Source organism: Jaculus jaculus, chromosome 17 (assembly GCF_020740685.1).
Source record: "Jaculus jaculus isolate mJacJac1 chromosome 17, mJacJac1.mat.Y.cur, whole genome shotgun sequence".
NCBI classification, from domain to species: domain Eukaryota; kingdom Metazoa; phylum Chordata; class Mammalia; order Rodentia; family Dipodidae; genus Jaculus; species Jaculus jaculus.
Window position 1 is genome coordinate 58,969,546 of NC_059118.1, and position 24,478 is coordinate 58,994,023.

Sequence of the window (24,478 nt, forward strand, 5' to 3'; positions counted from 1 at the left end):
TAATATATATAGTATATTTTTGACATATTTTATTAATATAATCCTACATTTCTTTTACCTCCTGTCCCCATTTATTTTCTCCTTGTCTTCCATGGGTCTGCCCTTCAGCTTTGAGCAGCAAGGTCAATTGTACATGACCCATAAGCGTCTCCTGAGTCCACTGAACAAGGTCTGTTCTGTGTATTTCATCACTTTGCAAACGAGCTACCTAATTGTGAAGAAATCTGGTTGAAATCTTGCTTTTATCAATATCATCTCTCTTCCTTTATGAGTATTTTCTGTTCTGGCCAAAGCACTCAGAGGGTATTAGAGGCTTGAAGCCATTTATTTCTGTATAGTTTAATTGACAGACTTATTATTGATACAAAGAAAAGCTTGACCAACTTTGACAATCCACTCTTTATGCTAAATTTTAATTTGTTAATAAAAATGTTAGGGATTGGGGGCTGGGGAGGATGCGGCTCCATTAGTTACTAGAGTGCTTTCCTAGTCTGCGTGACCTTGCTTGGGTTTGCTCTGCAGACCTCATAGCCCAGGCACACGCCTACACCACGCAGGAAGCAGAGGCGGGAGGTTCAAGGACATCTTCAGCTACATAGGGTTATTTGAGGCTAGCCTAGGCTACATGAGATCCTGTTTCAAAACCAACAAACCAACGAAACACTGTCTCTGAACCTGAGCAAGTATCAGCCTCAGGGACGAGGATGAGTCTGAGACGCAGGTCTGCTTTGTGTCAAAGGGTCCTGAAGCGATGCTGCTGAACGGGAACGTAACAGGAGCGTGGAGGCAGCTCCGTGTGTGATGTTAAATGCTCTGGATGCCTCATTCAAGAAGTAAAAACAACCAGGTCATGTTATTACAAATGTGCGCTGTGTAACTCAATGTGTATACAGTGCAATAATTATTAATATCTAGCAATCTTTTTTCCATACTAAGTACTCAAAATCAAGTGTGAATTTTATACTTACAGCATATTTTAAGGATCCCAAAGCTACCCCTGCTGGCCAGCTTGGGTCTAGATGATCTATTAAATGCACCAAATTGCCTGTAAAACCTTTGCAGGGCCTTTAGCAGCCAGATCAAAACCCTGGCTGAAGTCATGACACTGAAACTACATTTTTATGACAGAATTTTATTGCTTTCATTTATGGTTAGAACTTTAGCCACCCAACAGCCCGTTCTCTAAGGATTACTTTGTCATCAAATTTAATTTCTCCCACTCTCATTCACTTAAGCACATGTTATAGGCAGCCCTCCTCATTCTCATTCTCTCCCCCACCCCTTCCTCTATACAGACCCATGAGCCCTGTGGAGTTGCTTTGCAAATAGGAAAATACTTATTTGCGATTTGTGTTTTAGGTACAAACATCAGTGTTAGTATGTTCTACTTTAAAATATGACCTGCTTACAGTATAGAAAAACCAGCATGTTGATGCTCAACCAATGTCTTTGTGTGGCCAAAGGACCAAGAAGCAAATTGTCCTGTTGTTTGAAGAAGGTCTACATGGTAAAATACAATTTTTTGTGCTGTCAGCTTCTGGCCAACTTTCAGAATCAGAAATGAGACCAACCACAGCCAGGTTTGTCTATGCAGGAAATTTAGTGTGTTTGATGTATAAGAATCTACTAAACAAATACATTTGTAGAGCAAGTTTACAGAATACAGGATCAATATGCAAAATCAATTCCATTTCTATAGCCTGGTAATAACTATTTAGAAGCTGGAGGGCTGGAGAGATGAGCTTGCCTGTGAAGCCTAAGGACCCCAGTTCGAGGCTCAATTCCCCAGGACCTAGTTAGCCAGGTGCACAAGGGGGCGCACACATCTGGAGTTCGTCTGCAGTAGCTGGAGGCCCTGGCGCGCCCATTCTCTCTCTCTCTATTTGCCTCTTTCTCTCTCTGTCTGTCACTCTCAAATAAAAAAATAAAAATAATAAACAAAAAAAATTTTAAGCTGGAAATTAAGAAATCAACACTCATTTCAATAGCAAGCACAAAATAGGAAATACTTAGGGATACACCTGAAAAAAAATGTGCCTAGGAAACTAAAACTTTGCTGAAATTTAGAGGACCCAAATAGATATTTTTCTCTTATATGTCAGAAGGGTTCAATTTTGTTATGATATCAACTTCCCCTCAATTCTTCCATTGTACCAGTGCAACCCCAGTCACAATTCCTAGAAATTATTTTTATGAAAGCTGATTCTTAAATCCACCTGGAAATGCAAATGACCCAAATCAGATGTGGCCCAGAACCAAACTGAAGGTTACAGGGCAGTGGTGGTGCACCCCTTTAATCCCAGCACTCAGGAGGCAGAGGTAGGAAGATCACTGTAAGTCTGAGGCTACCCTGAGACTACATAGTGAATTTGAGGGGTCAGCCTGGGCTAGAGCGAGACCCTACCTCGAATAAAAAAAAGAAAGAAAGAAAAGAAACAAAGAAAGAAAGAAACTGAAGGCTGCTAACTGATTTTGAGTAGTACCATATTACACATGAGTGTGAGAATGAGGTAGGGAAGCTTAAAGGCAAGTTTCTCCAAAGTATCTTCAAGTGAGGGTGTAAAATATATATGTTGTGTTTGAATATAGCAAAAAGCAAAATAGATTGAGGTGACATCATATACATTGGCAAATCGCAAATCGACTAAATATTTGCTGGATGTGGTCAAATCATTTGGGCAGTGAAGGGTAGTGAATGTTGGAATACGTTAGAAGTAAGCTGCTTTCAAACTTGGTAAATGTAATTTTACCTACCTCCACATTATTTTTATCACATTCACTTCCTCAAAAGACTTTGAGAATGGAATACAGTTAGGGAGACTAGACCCCTGAAGTTAAAAGAGTCAGGGAAATTGGCACTTGCTAGAAATCAAAGATGATCTGACTTCTTATCTCTTGCCTAGTTCCCTAGACCTGTTTTTCTACAACCAGGAACCCTCCTGGGAGGAAGGTCTTTCATAGGATTTAAACATTGTGGTTGGGCAAGTTCAGCCCCCAGAACTTACTGCCAGGGCTAACCTCTTCCTGAGACAGTCTCTCGCCCTAACCAACCCGCTGTACGCCTCTGGTTCACCTGAGCCAGGAAACAGCCCACCCCCATAAGGTCATAAATACCTTTACAAGGGAAGGGCAGGCTCTTTGATCTCTTGGGATCTTCCAACTGTGGGTGAGTTTTCCTTGGCTGGGCTTGGGCTGGCTAGGCCCAGGCTGGCTCGGCCTAGGCCCAGGCCCAGCCAGGAGGAACCCTAGACCCCTCCACATAGGCTCTTTATCCCCTCCAGCTCACCACATGGCAGGGGCTCCTTGAACTTTCTTTTCTCTTCTCTTTCCATGTATTTTTCCCCAGCAGCCTCCACGTGGGATCTCTAGCCTAGTGGGTGCCTTTCCTTGGCTCTGTACCTCCCTCAATAAATACAATAATTTAATAATTATCCTTCCCAGTCTTCTTTTTCAGTCAATTCTTTGATTAAAATTAGAAACTAACCTAGGGTTTGGGCTTCAAGGACTTTCCTGGACCCCCAGCACCCCATTACAACTTGAAATCGCAGATAATGGAGTAGAGAAATGTCCAGAGATGTATTATCCCTCCATATATGTTTTGCACGCTGCTGCAATTCTCCTTTGATTCAGATCCTTGAGTGGCCCCATTCAACATTACTAAGTAGTGGGGGCTGGGGAAAAACCACAGGGTTTATACGTTTTCCACTGTCTAGGCTTTTGGTTCTTTTAGATTCACCTGATGCTCTCAGTACAATGGGACATTTTCCAAGACCGGGAAGAGAAGCACGTGGCGTGGCTGTCAGCTCTCCCGGCGCTCAGAGCAGTCCCCATCCGGGTTCCCAGCGGGCGGACCCGGAACCCACTTCCGGAAATGCGCGGTTTCCTCTGCGCAGCGCCTGCGCGCGGGCCTCCCTGCCGCCGAGTCTTACCATGGCGGCCGGAAAAATGGGGTCTGTTTCTAAAGAAGAAATCGGTGACTAAGGGATGTACATTTTCTCCATGTTTATGAAGAAATAATAGGAATAGTAAGTGATAGTTAACCTATGACCTTGAGTCGAAATCTCAGGCCTGCCGCTGCTTTTGATAGCAAACCAAAAACATGTCAGCTGTGTGGCTCTTAACATGTTGAGAAGTGGAGGGAAATGAGTGTGGATCGAGTCCCTCGGTATACTCCCTTGGGATAACAAGGAAGACTTTCTGCCTGAGTTTTTTTTTTTTTTTTTTCATTACTATTTTAGTGTTTGAGAGAGTGAAAGAGGCAGAGTGAAGAGAGAGAATGGGCGGCCAGGGCCTTTCAACTTCTGTGAACAACTCCAGGTGGGTGCGCCCCCTTGTGCGCATGAGCGACATTGCATGCTTGCGTCCCTGCATCTGGCTATGTGGGACCTGGAGGCTCAAACGTGTTCTTAGACTTTGCAGGCAAGCTCCTTGACCACTAAGTCACCTCTCCAGCCCTCCACCTGAACTTTTAAAATGATAAGAAAAGGGACAAACACTCATGTACTTTTTTTTCTCCTTGTCAGGTTAGTTCTGTCTATTCCAGAATTTGGATTTTCAAAACTTCAGGGGTGGCCATATTTGAATTCCTTGTTCATTTTTTGGCTGCCTATCATATCCCTTCTAAATACTGATAAAATTTTCTACCTACCAGTGGCTACTGCTCCAAGTCCTAGTATGATTCACCAACTTAATGCTGGCCCTTGTTTACCTCCACACAGATTCTTCAGAATATATCTGTGTCCTTCAGAAACACATACGTGCCAATGCTGTACTTTCGTCTCATTTGGTCCTGAAGTCTGTCAATGGAAAATGACTATTCTAAATGCAGCGTCTTTCACAGAACACTGTTTCATCCTGGCAGATGGCCTGGTGCCTCTGTGTCCAACCACAGCCAGGTATCCTGCCCACAGAAACTTGCTTATATTGGTTATGATGGGTAAACTGCATCATCCCCTTGACTACGTTGGAATCGCTGTATTTGACACACCTCTAGGCATGTGTTTGAGGGCCTTTCTATAAAGGATGACACACAAATGCTGTGTGTGGTGGTGCATACCTGTAATCCCAGCATTGGTGAGGCAAAGAAAGGGGATCTTGGGGATTTGCTACTTAGGAATTCTACCTGAATGGGTGTTCTCTGGGTTCAGTAAGGAAAATTGCCTCAAAAAATAAGGTAGAGAGTGATGGAAGAAGACATCTGATATCAACCTTTGGTGGGCACACATGCACGTGTGTACACACACACATAACCAATGCATATGAACATTCATACACAAATGCATGCACACCACACATACATGGTCTGTAATAAAACCCTTTTGTGCATAATTTCACTTAAAGCAATAATAACTTACAAGGTAAGTGTAATTTCTAACTTGTAGGTGATCTTACTTAAGATCCTATAGTCACTAAATGCTAAAGCTAAAATTTTGGACATATCTGGATTCCTCTAAATTGTATGTTTTTCCTGTTCAACAAGGCCATAGGGATTCTGTGATCACCTAGAGATACACAAGTCGCCCACAGGAAGCAGAGTTCAAACAGGCCGTGACCTGGAGGTGACTGGTTGTAACACTACCCAGATGTGAAAACTGTTACTCCACCTGTTTGAATTTGGCTCCCTCCCTCCCTTTTTCCCTGGATGCCAAAGCACAGCCAGGGTCTCCCAACTGACCTGGGGAGCAGGGTCCTGGCCACGCCTTGATGTTCAGAAACCCAGGCTCTAGAGTCCAGCCCAGCCATTTGCACCAAAGAGGCAATGATGAGGTTATTTAGAGGGTGGCTCCCAGTCATATGTTGCTTCATGGTCCAAAGCACATATGCTTTCAGCAAGCGAGACTCCCTCAGGTCCATTTTGGTCACCCACATCAGCAGGCCCTGTGAGTTGAACTAATGTTATTAATCTCCCATGACACCATATAGACACACAAGATCTGTTCGCTAAGAAAACACGGTCACAGACTTCACTGAGGCCAGTGAATGATGAGGAAACAACGGAGCAGTGCTGAGCGAGTGCCCAGGTTCTTTATCAAGTCACCTACTGGCCTGAGGAATTCTCAGGGGCGTTGCGTAGTTTCAGGAGAATGCACTCTCGAAACCAGGCTTGGGCTGCTGAGAACACGACCGGGTTCTATAACTGATGGCCAATCTCCAGAAAGCCAAAGCAAAAAATAGCTCTCTAGAAACTCTTGATGGCCTTTATTTTTATTTTTTGTCTTTTTTTCCTTTTTCTCAATTTTTTTATTAACATCTTCCATGATTATAAAAAAAATCCCATGGTAGTAACCTCCCCCCCCCCCCCGCTTTCCCCTTTGAAACTCCATTCTCCATCATATCCCCTCCCCATCTCAATCAGTCTCTCTTTTATTTTGATGTCACCATCTTTTCCTCCTCTTATGATGGTCTTGTGTAGGTAGTGTCAGGTACTGTGAGGTTATGGATATCCAGGCCATTTTATGTCTGGAGGGAGGACGTTGTATGGAGTCCTACCCTTCTTTTGGTTCTTACATTCTTTCTTCCACCTCTTCCGCATTAGACCCTGAGCCTTGGAAGGTGTGATAGAGATGTTATTCAATACTCCAGTCACTTCTTTCCAACACTGTGATACCTTCTGAGTCATCCCAAGGTCACTGCCATTTGAAAAGAGAAGATTCCCTGCCCAAAGTGAGAGTAGTATTAATATAAGGGTATAAATATTAAGAGAAGTGCTTACTGGGCAGTTTGATAAGCATAGTATATACATTTATCCAGACATCAGCAGATGTTACACCCCTAGGGCTCATGACTACCCCTGTTTTAAGTTTTCAGTATCATGGATGTATTCCCTCCCATGGAGCAGGCCTCCAGTCCAATTAGAGGGCAGTTGGTTTCCACCATGACAGATATGCCACTATTGCACCTGTTGGCTCATTTGGCCTGACTGACCAACTATGAGGCTTGCAGTGTCCACTATTGAGTATCTTCACTGGTGGTATCTCTTTCTCCCAATGAACTGCATATAGAATGGCTTCTTCCAGCTTTCTGTCAGCTGGTCTACATGGAGGAGGTTATCAGGTCAGTTCCAGCAGGATTTCTCAATGGCCTTGCAGCCCAAGTATGTAGAATCTTCAGCAATAGGGTCTTACCATCTATTCCTGGTGGGAAACCAAGGGCCTCAGCAATGGCCTATAATGTTTTGGCAGCATCAGGGACCTCCCTGGCCAACAGCTCACTGGAAGGTATCCCATCCTTGGCATTGAAAGTTTTCTAGCAACGATCTATGGCTCCTGAGTGTTCCATTGTCCAAAGCCAGAGGATTCCATATGATTTATTTATATCCTCTTAGATTTTGATTAGTCCTCCATCCACCTTTCCTTTACTCAATCTCTTCCCCTAACCTCACTTTGGGCTTTTTCACCCCCATTAATCTATTCTTCTACTTACATATATACAATACTATCTTATTAAGTACCTTCCTCCCTTCCTTTCTTTTCCCTTAATATCGCTTTTGTAGCTTACTGGCCTCTGCTACTGAGTTTTTTCCTTCTCACACAGAAGCCCAATCATCTGAAGCTAGGATCCACATATGAGAGAGAACATGCAGTGCTTGGCTTTCTGCCTGATGGCTTTTAAATGTTTTTCATTTATTTATTTATTTTAGTGAAGCTCAGTTGACTGGCCTTTTTTATGTGAGAGAGTGAGAGCAAGAGTGGAGAGAGAGAGAATGAGAATTGGTGCACCAGGGCCTCCAACCACTATAATCAAACTCTAGACCTGTCACCCACCTTGTGCGTATTGCCACCTTGTGTGCTTGTGTCAAGTTGTGTACCTGGCTTACATGGACTTGGAGAGTCGAACATGGTTCCTTAGGCTTCAAAGACAAGTGCCTGAACAGCTTAGCCATCTCTCCAGCCTATTTTTATTTTTAAAAAGTATTTTATTAATTGATTTGCAAGGACAGAGAATGGAAGCCCCAAGACCTCTAGCTTCTGCAAATGAATTCCAGACACATGCACCACTTTGTGCATCTGGTTTATGTGGGTACTGGGGAACTGAACCTGGGTCATTAGGCTTTGTCAACCAGCCCCTTAATGGAGTCATCTCTCCAATCCATCTACTGTGTTTCTTAAATGACCTTAAACCAAGCCTGCTCAGATACATACTCTAACTGTGTGTGTTTGGAAATGTAGTTCTTAACTGAGAATACTCAGGAATGCACCCACCTCTGCAGTCTCCCTGAAGTCTCCCTGAAGCAAATACCCATACCTCCCTTGTTGGAGAGGGTATCACTTTGAAAATCACTCCCATAGCACCTGCTGCTGATAATATACATCGTTTTCTATTTTTATATCTTCTTTGGGTGTTTCACTCACCAAAATCCCCACTCATGTGTCCAGATCCTTGGGCTATCCACAACATACCAGAGATCGACGCCCCAGGCAGAAGTCTTTTGCAGGAAGCACTTACACATCATGATTAGGAGGTCACTCCTCTGGTTTCAGTCTGCATGGTTTTGGAAGTGTCTCTGTGAACTACACTCAGCTACAGAACAGAAATTAACCCTATATTCTGAGTGTACATAGCTTAAAATAACTAGCAATTGTAGAAAAGTTATTGTCTTATCATTTACGACTCTCGTATGGGTCAGAACATAATTGCTCACGGCACGCGTGGGCTGACTTACGGTTCTCAAAGTCAGAGTCTACGGTGAGATGTGCAATTACGTAGATGATAAATAACACATGAGTTGCCAGGCTAATAAGTGGCCTTGGATCCTTCAGTCTGAATGTTTATGTCACATGGCCACCCACCACATTAGAGGAAAAAATATAAAACCTCTTTAAAAATTCTCCTGCTTAGAAAATCATATAAGAAGTCAAACTGTACTCTCAGATCTACTCAGCTGAGCAGCAGGGCTTAAACTTTATGATGGAAAATTCCAGTCTCCCCAGTGGTAAAAGTAAATATTCATCCCAAATGGGGAAATAAGAACAAGAAGGAAGTAAACTGCAAGAATCCAAACAATAGCTCCAGAAGAAAAAAAATAAAACACAATTTTAGGGGATTGTGAAAGAAAGGAAAAGGCAAAACCGAAAAACAAAAACAAATGAAGCTTGAACATTAGCCCAATTTACTCTAATTTATCATGTCTAACATACCCGAAATAGGACTCACTTACTTCCCAGTAAATGACACCAAACCCCTAAAGCAACTAGTGACTCATAACTTAGAAAAACCACTTGAATGGGCGATTAAAATGGATCTAAGTTTACACTCGTTATTAATAGAACTACTTCCCTTTTCTGCTAATAATAGGTCAAAATATACAAGGACATTCTCCAGAGCTTAAAATGCATTTAAAAATAGAATGAATTCTATTCTTACACAGTTCTCTCTCTCCCTTTCTTTCTCTCTCATATGTACATATGGCATACACACACATATACACACATTTCTTTTTCCCTAGCTAAGTATGGAGAGCATTATAAAATCATTCAGATCACCCTCAAATCATGATGTTTGAGAAAAGCAATGAGGTATAGTTGTGGCACAGTAGTCTAGTGAATTATAAAGAGTTAGGGTGGTCACTGGGTATTAAGTTAGGGTTTCTCGGCTTCAGTACTTTTCCCCTCTTCAAGAGTTCATTGTCAATACCCTTCTTTGCGGCCCACTTCCGCGGTGGTCATACTTTAATCGCCCTTACTTTATTGAATCTGTACTTTCTCTCCCCATGCCTCTCTCACTTGACTTTATGTAGTCATTCACCACATAAAAATAGTAGAACTAATAAGATGATTAGATGAAAAATTCAGAATAATAACTGTGTAATAGGTAATATGCCATAAATGTGGTGTGAGCATAGTATATATTATGGCAAAACCTTGGTAATTGCCTGTCTGGTTTAATTTTCAGCTGAGCAAAGGGAAAAAGTTCTGAGGTTGTTCTGTCTTCTCCTCTCTTATTATTATTACAAATATCTGTATTGGTCAGGAACCACATAAACCCTTCACTCGGTTTTAAAGCTTACGGAATTTCTGGAATTAGGAGCTAAACGAAGGTAAAACAGTTACCCAAGCTAAGTTTTCCAGAGCTTTTTTCATTGGAAATGAATTTTAAGTAACCTTTAGATAATAAGAAACAAGAGTTTGCTATGAAATTATGGGGCGGCTAAACCGCAGGGTGAGGACGTGGTGTTCTCAATCCTGTCAGCATGTGGATTTACACACAAATGGCCTTTTCAGATCTGGGAGTCTTGCTGTGGCCTTCCTACCCTGAGGAGAAGGTGGTACAGCGATGTGGAGATAAGGAGTATGCAGGGATGGAAGATGCCTTACAAACGTCTGGTGTAGTGTAAGTCTAGCCTTTCCTTTTCTGTCTGTGGCAGCCTCACTCTTCAACTAAAATTTTGAGGAGCACTTGCCAAGTTGCACTCATTTTCAGACATGCTCAAATGTCTAGTGGGTGTGTTGGGTATTATCTCTCCCATCATAAGTGGTGCCAAAGTGATGGTGGGCTGGTGGAGGTGCTTGTGGGACTTGTCATGAGAAAGGACCATAGACTGGGTGGCTTTCGTAGCATAAACATATTGTTTTACAGTCCAGGGTAGTCACAGGGTCATGAATATGATCCTGTTCTATGCCTCTCTTACCCAGAGGTGGCCTCAGACTACCCTCCATTTGTACCAGTCTTTTCCAAATATCTGTACATTCTCTTCTCCGTAGGTGTCTGTGCCTGTATCTCCCACTTTTGTAGAGACACCAGTCACACTGAACCAAGGCCCACCCTAATGACTTCACCTTAACTTGACCATCTGCAAAAGCCCTATTTTTAAACACCGCACTGAGGGCTCAGAACTTCACTATCTGGTTTCTAACCTAGCACCTGATGTTTCCCAGGCTAGTCTTTTTTGTTGTTGTTATTTCGTTGTTTTGTTTTTTGAGGTAAGGTCTCACTCTAGCTCAGGCTGACCTGGAATTCACTACGGAGTCTCAGGGTGGCCTTGAACTCACTGCGATCCTTCTACCTCTGCCTCCCAAGTGCTGGGATTAAAGGCGTGCACCACCACTCCCAGCATCAGGCTAGTCTTGAAGTTGCTATGTGGCCATAGCTGGAATTTCTGATCCTCCTACTTTGACCTCCCAAGGGCTGGAATTACAGGCGTGTATCACCACCCCTGGTTGGAGATCTAATTCAGGATTTTGAGCATGCTTCACACACATTCTACCACCTGAGCTGTATCTCCAGCCCTGAGCTTTAGCCTCCTTCTTGAAGAGCACAGTTCAGTCCACATCAGCGCTGTTCAGCTAGAGAAACATTCCGCAGCTCTTGTGTTCCTTAGGGAACTTGTCTCCTTTTACTACCCGGGTCCTTCCAGACTTAGGCTGTGTCACTGCCCGTGTTTCAGCCATTCCAGAAGCATCTGGGGTCTCATTTTGACTTTCAAGTCTATATAAAACTCTCAACCCTTGCCTGGCACTTCTTTTTCCTGGTCCTTTCCTGCAACACTTGCTGTTTCCATGACTTAAGCTTTCTTAGCAAAAGACTTAGCTGAACCTTACATTTTATTTAAGAAATAATTTTGAGACCTGTTTCTTTAAGGGCTACCCTGGGAGGTAAGCATGAACTCCTGCCTCAACAAAAAACTCGGAGTTTAGGGAAAAGGAGAGAAAAGTGAGACACGGAAGAGCGACAGTGTTGGTGGAAACCATCGCTGGTACGATGAGGTGTGCGAACCCGGTCTCCACCCTGCCTGGAGGTGGGAGGGGGAAGGGCAGAGAAGGCATCGGGTAAAGGGGACATCGAGCTGAGTCTTAATGTATGTGTACCAGGCCTTGTCAAGGCAATCTCAAATTAGAGAGGAATGGCAGGGGAGTACAGGGTTATACTGGAGAGAGAAAAAATAGAGTGCATAAAAATGAGGATAAAATATTAGAAAATTGCAGTGAGTGAGGAGAAGAGGGGTCTCTGTTTCAGAGCTGCAGAGTCGGGCCAGGCTGCTACAACCAGTTGCCACAGACTGGAGAGCTTCAACCCAGATCTGTTTGCTTCTCTCACTTTTGGAGACTGGGAAGTCCCAGATCCGTGTATCAGCATATTTGATTCCTGATGAGCGCTGCCTTCCTCATCTGTAGATGGCATCTTCCGTGTTCTCACATGATGGGGGGACCAAAAACCCTAGTCTCTTCTTTCCTTCTTCTCAAATGAACACTAATCCCACAGGACTGGGGCACTGTTGTGAGATGATATCTCATGACATCATCTAACCCTAATCCCTCCCAAAGGCTCCATCTCCAAATGTCACATTGATCATGGCTTCCTTCATGTAAATGGGGGGTGGGCACATTTAGGCACAGCACAGCTGTCCTTGCTATTCATTGGTGTTTTAAAGAAATACTTAATTTAATTAATTAATTTATTTGAGAGAGAGATGCAGAAATAGGCAGGTAGAGAGAAAGAGAAAGAATGGGTGCACCAGGGCCTCCAGCCACTGCAAACAAACTCCAGATGCATGTGCTCCCTTGTGCATCTGGCTTAAGTGGCTCCTGGGGAATCAAACCTGGGTCCTTTGACTTTGCAGACAGGTGCCTTAACAGTTAAGCTATCTCTCCAGCCCTTCATTGGTTTTTTCAGAGGAAGAATGAATGTGTAGTACAGAGTTGTTGGACAAGTTTCTCTCATAAATGCCTATGGGCTGATTCACCATAATCCACAGGACCACTCATGATCAAACCCATGATCAGTTAACCAGATTCAACCAGCTGTTCAACAGACAGTTGAAGCTTAGCTCCATCTCAAGAAGTTCCTATTACGTAGTTATACAAATGCTTCTCCAGAAATCCACTGGTATGCTCAGCTCGGGCCAGGGAAGGGTGACACAGCTCTTCCCCAGCACGGGTGTTAGCAGTCCCAGTGAGACATCAGACAATTGTTCAGTTTTTTTCCCATGTGATTCATGAGCTACTACTGCTCCATTTCTCTGGTCAACTGATATCAAAGGGCCCCCAACGATGCTGTAGCCCAGTGCTAAACTAAGACATGAAGCCCACTCACCTCTGTATTGATCCCTTTACTTTATGAGAACTCTCCATGCTGACATCTTAAAACATGCAGTTGTTTCTTGAGCAACTGTAAAATTTTGAGTCTTAGCAGGGCGTAGTGGCACATGTCTTTAATCCCAGCATTTGGGAGGCAGATGTAGGAGGATCACTGTGAGTTCGAGGCCACCCTGAGACTACATAGTGAATTCTAGGTCAGCCTGGGCTTGACTGAGACCCTACCTTGAAAAACCAAAAATAAATTAAAAAAAAATTGAGTCTTCATACAAATTAAAAAAAAAAGAACTGGTGGCCAGGCATGGTGGCACAAACCCTTAATCCCAGCACTCTGGAGGCAGAGGTAGGGGGATCGTCATGAGTTTGAGGCCACCATGAGATTACATAGTGAATTCCAGGTCAGCCTGTGCTAGAGTGAGCCCCTACCACAAGAAGAATTAAAAAAAAAATTGGTGGAAATACAGATCTCATTGGTTATACAGTCATCAGTATATTTTTATAAGCAAAAGCTCAGTGTTCCTTTAAAGCAGTTCAGTTATTAGAAGCAAGTAGGTGATGTCATTTGTTTTTCATTTAAGAACCTCAAACATGTCTTAAACCATAGGAAAATACCAGTTCTATACGCCATTTGTCATCTTGTTGCATAAACCATACTGGTGGGAATGGGTCTGGTTAGAGAGCGAAGAAGACATGGCATCCAAGTAAGAAGATCTGCGCCCAGGAGCTAGGTCAGCCATGAGGCGGTGTGGTTAACCAGAGATTGGCTTCGAGGATGGAGATTCCGGGCCATTGAGCAATTGCGTTCCTTTTCTCCAAGTCCATCTCTTTGGTTTTTGTTGTTGTTGTTGTTTGTTTGTTTTTTCCAACTCCTTGCCTAGTGGTTTGTGTGCTGAGCTCACTGCTGGTCCAGCAGTAGGCATCACCAGGGGCTGAGCATACAGTGCTCTTGAGGATTAAGATCACATCCTGCCAGCTTAGAGGAATTGCACACGTGGCAGACCCAGAGTTTAGAGGAAATTTCCACAGGGTAGATCCGAGTTTAGAGGATACACACACACACATGGTAGACTCTGAGATAAAGAAAAATCACACATATAATCAAAATGAGAAATTACCTGAGAGCACAACCCAGCTGGATGGCAACAGGGAAATACTCGGGCTGAGAGAGGCTGATGTACATGCGTGTTCAGACAGACCAGATCACAGAGCCGAGAGGGAGGTTAGCAGGTGACAAGTCCTTTAGGGTTCGTTTAAAATATATTTTGTAGTCAGGCTCGGATTTGTAAGGGGAAGACCTGATTGGTTCGCAGGTTCAGGGGGCTGGCCCAAAGACTAGCCCACATAGGTAGTATTCTAGAGGAGGGCAGCAGAAAGGGGTCTGCAGCCACTGTGGGTGAAATGGGGTCAGGTGCTGAATTGCAGTTCTGCCGCGGTCTGCTCTCTCTTAGAGCCTCTGTTCCTAACTACACTGTATATATGAGGCAGCAGTGTCTACGGCCGTACCGCCATGAATGCACCTGATCTCTAAACTGTATGTATGCGTGCATGCATGCAAACATACGTACATACAACACACACACACACACACACACACACACACACACACACACACACACACACCTTTCCCCTGTCTCCTTCAGTACCACAGAGAAGGAAGCTGAAGTCCAACATTACTGACGTTCTCTGTCTTTGTATCCCACTGATTCTGCTTGAAACTTCTTACTCTTCCTCTAAGTGATCTACAGGCCCTGCTCTGCTCCTCTAGGAAGAGGGCACAGAAGCTCTTAAATCTTGTGTAGTTGGTGCCCACCTCCCATGATGCCCACTTGCTCATCATAAGTGTTTAAGCTTTTCTCCTGCTCATCTGTCTACTGCCAGTGATTCTCTCAAACTTAAATATCAACCCTCTTCAGGGGAAAGAGAGACCTTTGATCCCTCTTAAAGGAAAAGTAATAGCAAGCAGGGACTACCTAGGCGTGGTGGCACACGTCCCTAATCCCAGCACTCAGGAGGCAGAGATAAGAGCATGGCTGTGAGTTTGAGGCCACCGTGAGACTTCATAGTGAATTTCAGGTCAGCCTGGACCAGAGTGAAACCCTACCTCAAAAAGCCAAAAAAGAAAAAAATAAACAAAAGAACACAAAGAAATCAGGAACTGAGTGGGTTCTCTCTGAGCATGTGCTATAGACTCAGAGCCGAGTCTTCTCTTTCCACCTCTGTGGGACACTTCAACAGTCTTTTCTAAAGATGGCCTTAAAAAGTGGTCAGGAGAAATAAAATAAGTCATGACATTAGATTTCTGAATAAGGACGTTTTGGGAAATGGTTTATACTACAAAGAATTCTACAAGTAGCCCCTCCCCCATGTTGCAGCAGAACCGCTCACGGTCATGGGAGGGAGCGGTGCCCTCTCCTCACGGCCGCGCACCCCGCTCAGAGCATGCTGGGACCTCCTGGAGGATGGGAACTGATTCACCTACACAGAGAACCCAGAGTGGGCTCTCAGGGATTTGTCTCTTCTTAGCCTTCGAAGTGCAGGCAGAATCTTTGTGAAGCTCTCCCAGCAGCATGAGCTACAGTAGAAGGATTTGCTCGGCTTCCCACACACAACTGTGGGAACAAATGCATGTGTGTGCTTGTGTCACACACACATACACACACACACACCACCGTTCCCAAAAGGCATTTAAAACAATCACGCGCTCCATTTCAGTGTGAAGGCATCAACATGTTTTCTTAATGGAGCCCAACTGAGCTCTACTAGTAAGATGAACTTCTCTTCGGCAGCATTCATCCTGTACATTCTGAACTCTTCCTACCCACCCAGTAACACTGGTCTTTGTCCAGTGGGGCAGTTGGCTGTTCTTTGGCCCCTGGATTTGTGGTGAAGAAACTCAGTGTCCATCGGGACTGTCCCTCAAAGATGGCTGCATGAAGCCCTGCAAATGCCTCCAGGGTCTGTTTTCAGACTGCTGGAGATATCATTTTCCTAAGGGCCCATCCCAGAGGAAGAAGACACGATTGACAGTCTTTCCGTGCCGTGGCCACCCACTTCCTGGCTGGCTGGAGGTGGAGTTGGCGGGTTAAGCAGCGCAAAGGGCATCGGTTGACTCCACTCACAGCAATGGAGTTCCAGTCATGAAGACAGGCTAGTGCAAACGTGTCACAGAAGTGTAGAGAAAGCAGAATGCAGGCCGCTGGAAAGCTTTGGGAAGGATTCTCCAGGTTCCAGGACAGAGGCCGAACACTAAGCAGGTCTTGGGCCAGCGAGAGGCAGTCCTGGGTGAAGCAGCAGCCAGGTTGGGAGCTGGGGACGCAGCCTGCGACAGCGACGCCCCGACAGGCCACTCTGTACAGAAGTCCCAAGGGAAGAAGTTGGGACATAAGAGCCTTGCAAAAGCAGTCTGTGTGCATAAATGTGTGCGCATGTCTGCAGAAGCACACATGCAGGTCCGTGCATATGTGTGTATACTTACTTGAACAGAAGTCTTTATTTGCATACCCTGTCTCTAAAATCCTTTTGCCTTCTTACCATAATCTGAAAGCAGTCTGAGAATTAGTAATGATAACAGTATCTCACATGTTGAGAAGTGCAAACAGCTTAAAAGGAGGTGTTCATATCTTGGCATCCTTTAAGATATTACATCATTATGTGATTATTTGAGGAATCGACATATACCTACTCCTTGAGGTGCAAGGAATGCCTGTCACTCTGGGATTGCATTTTTTTAAATGCCATTTATTGAAAATAGTTACTGAAACACTCCTTCAGAAGTCCAAGAAGCAGATAAGATTCTGCACTTGGCATTCATTTGTTTTCAGAAGTAGTTTCCTCTAGAACACTTGGGAAAGAAAGGCATGGATGACATGGCCTCTCTTTTTCTGAACTCCAAGGGCTGAGCTGGGTTAGTCAGCTGTTTCCCCTCTGAATCTACTGTTTCAACACGAAGGATGGGAAAGAGCTGGTGATCAGGGGTCTAAGAATGCAACCGCCCCCTTCAGCTTCCTGCCCCATCCACCCCGCCCGTTGGAAAAAGCACCACCAACAATGCGAACGTGACAAGCCCCAGCTACAGGGCCCCCACTGACTTCTTTCCTCTTCTGCTTATTGAAAGCTGCCCGCTGAGTGTCCCATGAGCATGCTCAGCCTTGCTCAGAATCTGCTCCCATTGGGACCAAGTTAAGAAGCCCTGTGGTTCTGTATGTAGAGGAAGCTATTCTTGAGGGTGTGTTTAGACTCGCTGGGGTACTTGGGAAACACACAGCGTTCACCTCAGAGGGTATTAGAGATAGGTTATTCCAGAGCCAAGCCTGAGTGGCCATGGCCGGGAAACTCAGATATAGGTTGTCCCAAGTTCTGAGTTCCAGCATGGTTAACAGTTTCATGAAGTTGCTATAGTAACAGAATAAAGAAAGTTATAAATCAAGACAATTTTCAAATCCATTCTAGGAAACATCAGGAAGGTGGGTTACAACAAAGCGAGGAGGTCTCTTGTAGGCTTCAGATGCTGCCTGATAACATTCTCAGCCTTTGGGTTGGTCTGTTAGTACATTCCAAAAGCCTCACCTGAGAGTCACAGGATGTTAGATCAAACACAGAAGTGGGCAATAAATGGCTCTTAAGGAGATTGAAGATAGCCCAGGATAATTTGGCTGTGAACCTGTGACATTCCATCATGAGTCAATCAGTCTGGCAGGGTGTTTGAAGTAGGGATAGCTGCTGTGGGGGAACTTGAATTCACACCAGACACTTGTGAACATGTCTGCCACTCTGCCCCTAAGTCAGGCACCCACGCTCATGCCCACGCTTAAGTCTTTGTTCCTGGCTATTGAAGGATGTGACTTAACCCTAGAGCTTTGAGCTCTGTGGCTAAAGAGAAGAATCTCTTTTAATTCTTTTATATCTCATTTATTTATTTAAGAGGGAGAAAGAGAAAGATAGAAAGAGGCAGAGACAGAGCAAGAGAGAGAGAGAATGGGCATGCCAGGACCTCTAGCCACTGCAAATGAACTCTAGACACATGTACCACCTTGTACATCTGGCTTATGTGGGTGCTGGGGAATTGAACCTGGGTCCTTAAGCTTCACAGGCAAGTGCCTTAACTGCTAAGCCATCTCTCCAGTCCATGGAATTTGTTTTCAGTAGTTTAATTTTTGTAAGGTTTACATGTGCATAATTTTAAACAACTTGTGTAAATATTTATTTATTTTTGGAAAGAGAAAGAATGAGCATGCCAGGGCCCCCTGCAAATGAGCTCCAGATGCATTACGTCATTTTGTGCACCTGGCTTTATGTGTCACGCTTTATAAGCAAGTGCCTTTGACCAGAGCCTTCTGTCCAGCCCAAAGAGAGGATTCTGAGTTCTAACTTTCCCAGTGAGGAGCCCCTAGAATAATAAAGCATTTATTCAAGCAAACCTACTTGACTGCCTAATATAGGCTGGGACTTATGATCAGCCAACTATTTGACATCTAATCCTCAGTCAACAGTACCATATGTATTATCATTCTGTTTCATCCCAGCGAACCTAAAAATCATAACATTGAGCACCTTTTAAGACCTTACAACTAACAAACTGCAGCATCACAGATTTCACCTGGGTTTCATGAATGCCACGTCACTTGCTGAAGGAATGAACGTATGATTCTAATATGAACTCAATCTTTCATTCAGTAGATATTTACTGAGCTCCTATTAGGTGTTACACACACACACGCACACACAAATAAAACAAGCCATGGCTTTCCTGGAAGTTACAAATTCACAAACGTTCTAATATGTTTTATGTGGTGGCAAGTGTTATGTTGGTCCGTGGGCTTCCACTCTAACAGAATGCCTGTGATAAAGTTAACTTACAGTGAGAAAAGCTTCATCCTGTCTCCTGATTTCAGAAGTTCTAGTCCATGACAAGCCGATGAATTGCTTTCAGGTTTCTAGTCAGTGTGTCAAATGGCAGTGGCAAGGGATGTGTGGCAAAAGAGAAGAGGGCTGAAGGCCCACGATCACCTCCAGTGACCCTCCAGAACTTCCCACAAGGCCCTGCCTCCCCAAAATCCCATTAGCTTCTAATAGCCACCTTAGAGACCAAGCCATTAACACGGAGGCCTTGAGGAGCATTCAACAACTAAATTATAGCAAGTGTCACAGAAAAAAAAAATTAAACTATGACATTATACAGCAAGAGCTCGGGGTAAGGCAGTAGGATGTCCAAGGAAATGATGCATTTCTGGTGACAGAACATAAAAATGCTTCTCATCATGTCAAGAGCAACTTCTTCTCCTGGAAGCTGTCACAGCCAGCTGTGATGACAATATGACAGCTCCCCCAGCCAGCAGGAGAGGGCTCTCTGCCAAATAGGTGTGTTTGAGCTTGTTAAAAATGAAAATGTTGCAAAACAGATGGACTGAGTGACATGGGGTAGTGATTTGATCCTGAGAGCCATAATTTCTGTACCTTGATTGGAAATGAGCCCTTGTTCTTGTTTCGTCATGAAGAGGTTTTGCAAGCTGATGCTCAGCAATCTGGAAATCATTTGGCGCTCCCACGAGGACAGCACTATGTACCAGTGTGACTATTGGTGTTGTTTTCATTAAATCCAACATGGCTGAAAATTACTCAGTAATTTTCGGTGGACAGCGCCACTGCCAATGAACAAAGGTGTTTGCCAAGATGTGACAAATTAGCATGTCTAAAGACTGGCCACAAAATTGGGGGGGGGGTTGCTAATGAGCTATCAGCTTTCCCATGCTGGGTAAATAGGCAATGTTGTCAAGCAGTGTGATTTAGAGACCTAGGGAGAAGGTGGTCCTGTCCTTTAGAAATAAGTGATGTAATAATAGAATCAGGGCCTTTGAGGGGAGTATTTTCCACAGATGGATGGAGAATTGGGAGTTCTTACATCCAGTCATCTCTGTCTATGAACAATCTATGAAATTTATTAGTTTAGAACAGTCTAGTGAAAGTAAATATGCCATGTCTAGAGGATGTTAAAAGTTAACCCAAGGGCTAAGGACATGGTTCATGAGAGCACTTGCTAAGCAAACCTGGTGACCTGAGTTCAGCTGCCCAGGACCCATATAAAACATGGCACAGCAAGTCTTTGTAATCCCAACCCTCCACTGGTGTGATGGGGGCAGAGACAGGAAAATCCTGGGGGCTCACAGGACAGCTAGCCTGATGTAAGCAGCAGGGAGCAAGTAGAAAGGCTGCCTCCAACAGCATGGAGGGCGAGGCCTGATACCTGAACTTGTCTTCCGGCCTCCAGTGCATGCCGTGCACATGTGCTCCTGCACTCACACACGTGAGAATACACACGCACGTTCTCTCTCTCTCACACACACAAAGATAATTATTAAAAATGAGAAAGTAGGGCTAGAGAGATGGCTTAGCAGTTAAACGCTTGCTTGTGAAGCCTAAGGACCCCAGTTCAAGACTCAATTCGCCAGGACCCACATTAGCCAGATGCACAAGGGGGTGCATGCATTTGGAGTTTGATTTTAGTGGCTGGAGGCCCTGGTGCACCCATTCTCTCTCTCCCCCTCTCTCTCTGTCTCTGCCTCTTTCTCTGTCTGTCACTTTCAAATAAATAAATAAAAAATAAAAAATATTTTTAGATGAGAAAGTACAAGTAGTCTGAAAAAAAAAAAAAAAGTTAACCGGAGGGCTGGAGAGATGGCTTAGCCGTTAAAGCATTTGCCTGCATGCCAAAGGACTTTGATTCAATTCCCCAGGACCCACATAAACCAGATGCACAAGGTGAAGTTCATTTGCAGTGGTTGGAGGCCCTGGAGTGCTCATTCTCTCTCTCTCTCCCTCTCTCTTTCTCTCTCTCTCTCTCTCTCTGTGTGTGTGTCTGCCTCTTTCCCTCTCTCGCTCTCTCAATTAAATAAATAAAATTTAAAAAAAGTTTTAAAGTTAACCTGAACTAAAGACAATCTCATCCAGAGTCATAAAACTACCAGATTTTCATTGATCCCCTTCTAGCCCTTTCTACATCGAAAATGCTTTTGGTAGGAAGTAAAGCTTAGATTCTTAATTAACATAATTGGCATAGTAATCACTTAAAAATTCTGTACTCTTCCATTTCATGTCACTTGGAAGAAATCAGGCCTTTGGTTTTCCAGAATCTACTTTTTCAGAACTGTTAATGTAAATGATTTTATTTTTACTATGATTTTATAAATGTATGACATTCACAATTTTTCCTTGCTACAAAAGAGAAGTTAAGGTGAATGCCCTTTGTACAACAAGTACAGTATAGAACAAAACTCGGCTTTTTAAGCTATTTATATTTTACTTAATGCAATTATCGGAACCAAAATATCCAATAAAATTCAAAGTGGTGGTGGTAATAACAATTAAATTTACTATTATTTTATGAAACTGACTCAACACCACCCACTAATTATGGGAAGTTACTGAGCATTTAAAATGTAGCTATTCTAGATTGAGATATGCTCTAAGTAAAAAATGAACACCAGATTGCAAAGACAATAAAAAGATAACTAAAAATAACTCAGTGATTCTCATCATTTTGAAATGGTCATATGTAGTTGGCTTGTGTTAATTTCTATTCTTTTTTTCTTTCTAAAGCTTAAAGGAAGTTCAAGGAAGCCATTTTTCTTTTTATCTAAAATCTGTATTTTGTAAATATCTCATTAGCATGGAATGTTCTTTTCTATCCTTTCACTTTCTGTATACATATGTCCGTAAAGGGAAAATGCCTCTCTTATAGAAAAGGTATATTTAGATGGGTGTTCAAGTTGTTCACGTTGATGTTTTTATGGGAGAAAGCATTGGGATGTCCCATTCTGACATCCCCACAAAGAACAGGTTTAGGAACTGGGGAGATGGCACAGTTAAAGGCACTTGCTTGCAAGGCCTGCTGGCCTGAGTTCGATTCCCCACTACCCATGTGAAGCCAGTTGTAAAAAGTGGCGCATCTGACCGGCATTTATTTGCACTAGCAAGAACCCTTGATGCATGTGTGAACACAGAAATAAATAAACAAATAATTTAAAAAGTACAGGTTTAATCCAGCTTGTCTCAAAGACTTTATCAAACAAGTTGAAAGTTAGTTATATGAGACTCATTTATTGTAAGGAGGCATCAAGATTAGATCAGTGAAGACATGCTTTCTCACTCAAATAAACATGATGGTGGATAAAATGAGTCAAAAACAAATTCAAAGCAAGATGGCCAGCAGTCCACAGACCTGGTACATGAGCCAGCAAAGCAAGGCAGTAACTAAAGGCAAGAGAGCCCGTGGTTTGTAGCACGTTCACACAGTTGGGCAACCACCCACGAAGTCTGACTGCAGATCATGCTCATCCCAAGAAGAAACTTTGTGATCCTTGGCAAGTATGAGGCAGAGTGACTTCCTAGAGATCATCAGACAATCAATGATTTATTCCCTGTGTCCATGTAGTCACAAATCATTTTTCTGTCATGAAAAAGTCCAAATCCCTGTGACCTCACTGGACAATTCTATCAAATACTGAAGAAGATGGTCAGTCTTTCCTAAACTACCTGAACATAACAGATGGGTGGCATTTATTCCACAAAGCCAGATTTACCTCATGTCAAACAGAACCAAAAGGAAAAAAAAAGGCACAAGAAAACAAAACTACATGCACACTATGTGATAGGAGGCAAAGGTTTGACATTATTCAGACTCAGGAATCAAGTCCATGGCCTGGAGTAAGATTGCTACAAGGATGGGCAGTAGGCACAAAGATCTGAGACCATGTCTCAGTAGCAGTTTGTTAAAAATATGTTTTATTTATTCATTTATTTGAGAGAGGGGGGGAGAGAGAGAGAATGGGCACACCAGGGCCTCCAGCCACTTCAAATAAACTCCACATGCACGTGCCATTTTGTGTATCTGGCTTACGTGGGTCCTGGAGGATCGAACCGGGATCCTTTGGCTTTGCAGGCAAACACCTTAACCACTAAGCCATCTCTCAAGCCACAGCAGTAGTTTTCATTTTACTGACACTGACATGGATGGGTGAATGTCCCCAAGGAGCCCCCAGAAATGGGAGTTGGTTGTTGAGTCCTTCCAGAATGTGCTCTCCTTTCCAGGTTATTTAAATGGAGCATCAAGGGCCCAAAGCCTCTCCCCTTTTAAGAAGTTGCTCCAGTTCCTTGAATTATGACAAAGTCTGCTTTTCCCAGATGCTGAATGTAGGATCGTTGGGAGTTAGTCATCTCTTTTCTTTATTATCTCCACCAACCCAGTACACTGAGCGCCCTTCATAACTCCATGTTAAAATCTCTGAGAACCTTCATTTATCTGAAAGCATACTGAATAACAACTGAAAATGTGATTTTAAGGCTGGAGAGATGGCTCAACACTTAAGATGCTTGCCTGCAAAGTCTAACAACCTGGGTTCAATTCCCAAGTACCTACATAAAGATGCACAAAGTGGTTCATGCATCTGGAATTCATTTGCTGTGGCTGGAGGCCCTGGCATGCCCATTCTCTCTGTTTCTTTTCTGTCCCTTTTTGTTTTCAAATAAATGAATAAATAAAAAATTTTTTTAAAAAAGAAACTGTGATTTTACCAGATTCAAGCTCAAAGCCAAAGACTAGAATTACCTATAGATTTATGCAATCAGACAAATTTACAGATCAAAAAAAAAAAAAAAATCAGGGATTTAGGCAAGATCTAAAAGATCTTATGAGTGCAGAGAATCTTCAGATTTTTCTTAGTACATAAAGCAAAAACAAAACAAAAAAAAAAAATACTTTAGGGCCAGAGAGCTGACTTAGCAGTTAAGGCACTTGACTGTGAAACCTAAGGACCCAGGTCCGATTCCCCAGGACCCATGTAAGCCAGATGCACAAGGTGGTCCATGCATCTGGAGTTCATTTGCAGATGCTGGAGACCCTGGCACACACATTCTCTCTCTTCATCTGCCTTTTCTTCGCTCTTGTTCTCTCTCAGATAAATAAAATATATTTTTAAAAAAACCTACTTTAACTCCAGTGCCAGTTTCTTGGTGGCCAGAAACAGAGAAGTCAGCACACTGAACATTCCCGTCTGCAGCAGCTCCCAAAACATGCCCAGGCTGCGCATAGAGGAGGTGCTAGGAGCAAAGTGCACTGCACATACCAAGGAAATATGTGGATCCAGGCCACATTTTCTAGAAGCAATGTGCCTTTCCCTCCAAACACACACACACACACACACACACACACAGTCATTAAACGCATTATATATGGGTGATTTATTTTATATAACAAAGATATTAACATCGTATTGGGTAAAGTCTTGGCAAAATGAATAGATAGTGTTAAGACCCTTTAATTTCGATAAGGGGCCCTGGAGCAGACCTTTACAATGCTCTACGGCCCAGAAGACAGTGCTTGTATCTGATCAACAGTCACTTTGAGTCACTAGCATTTGGCACTGTAATCACTGGGGAATGTGTAGGGAGGCCTC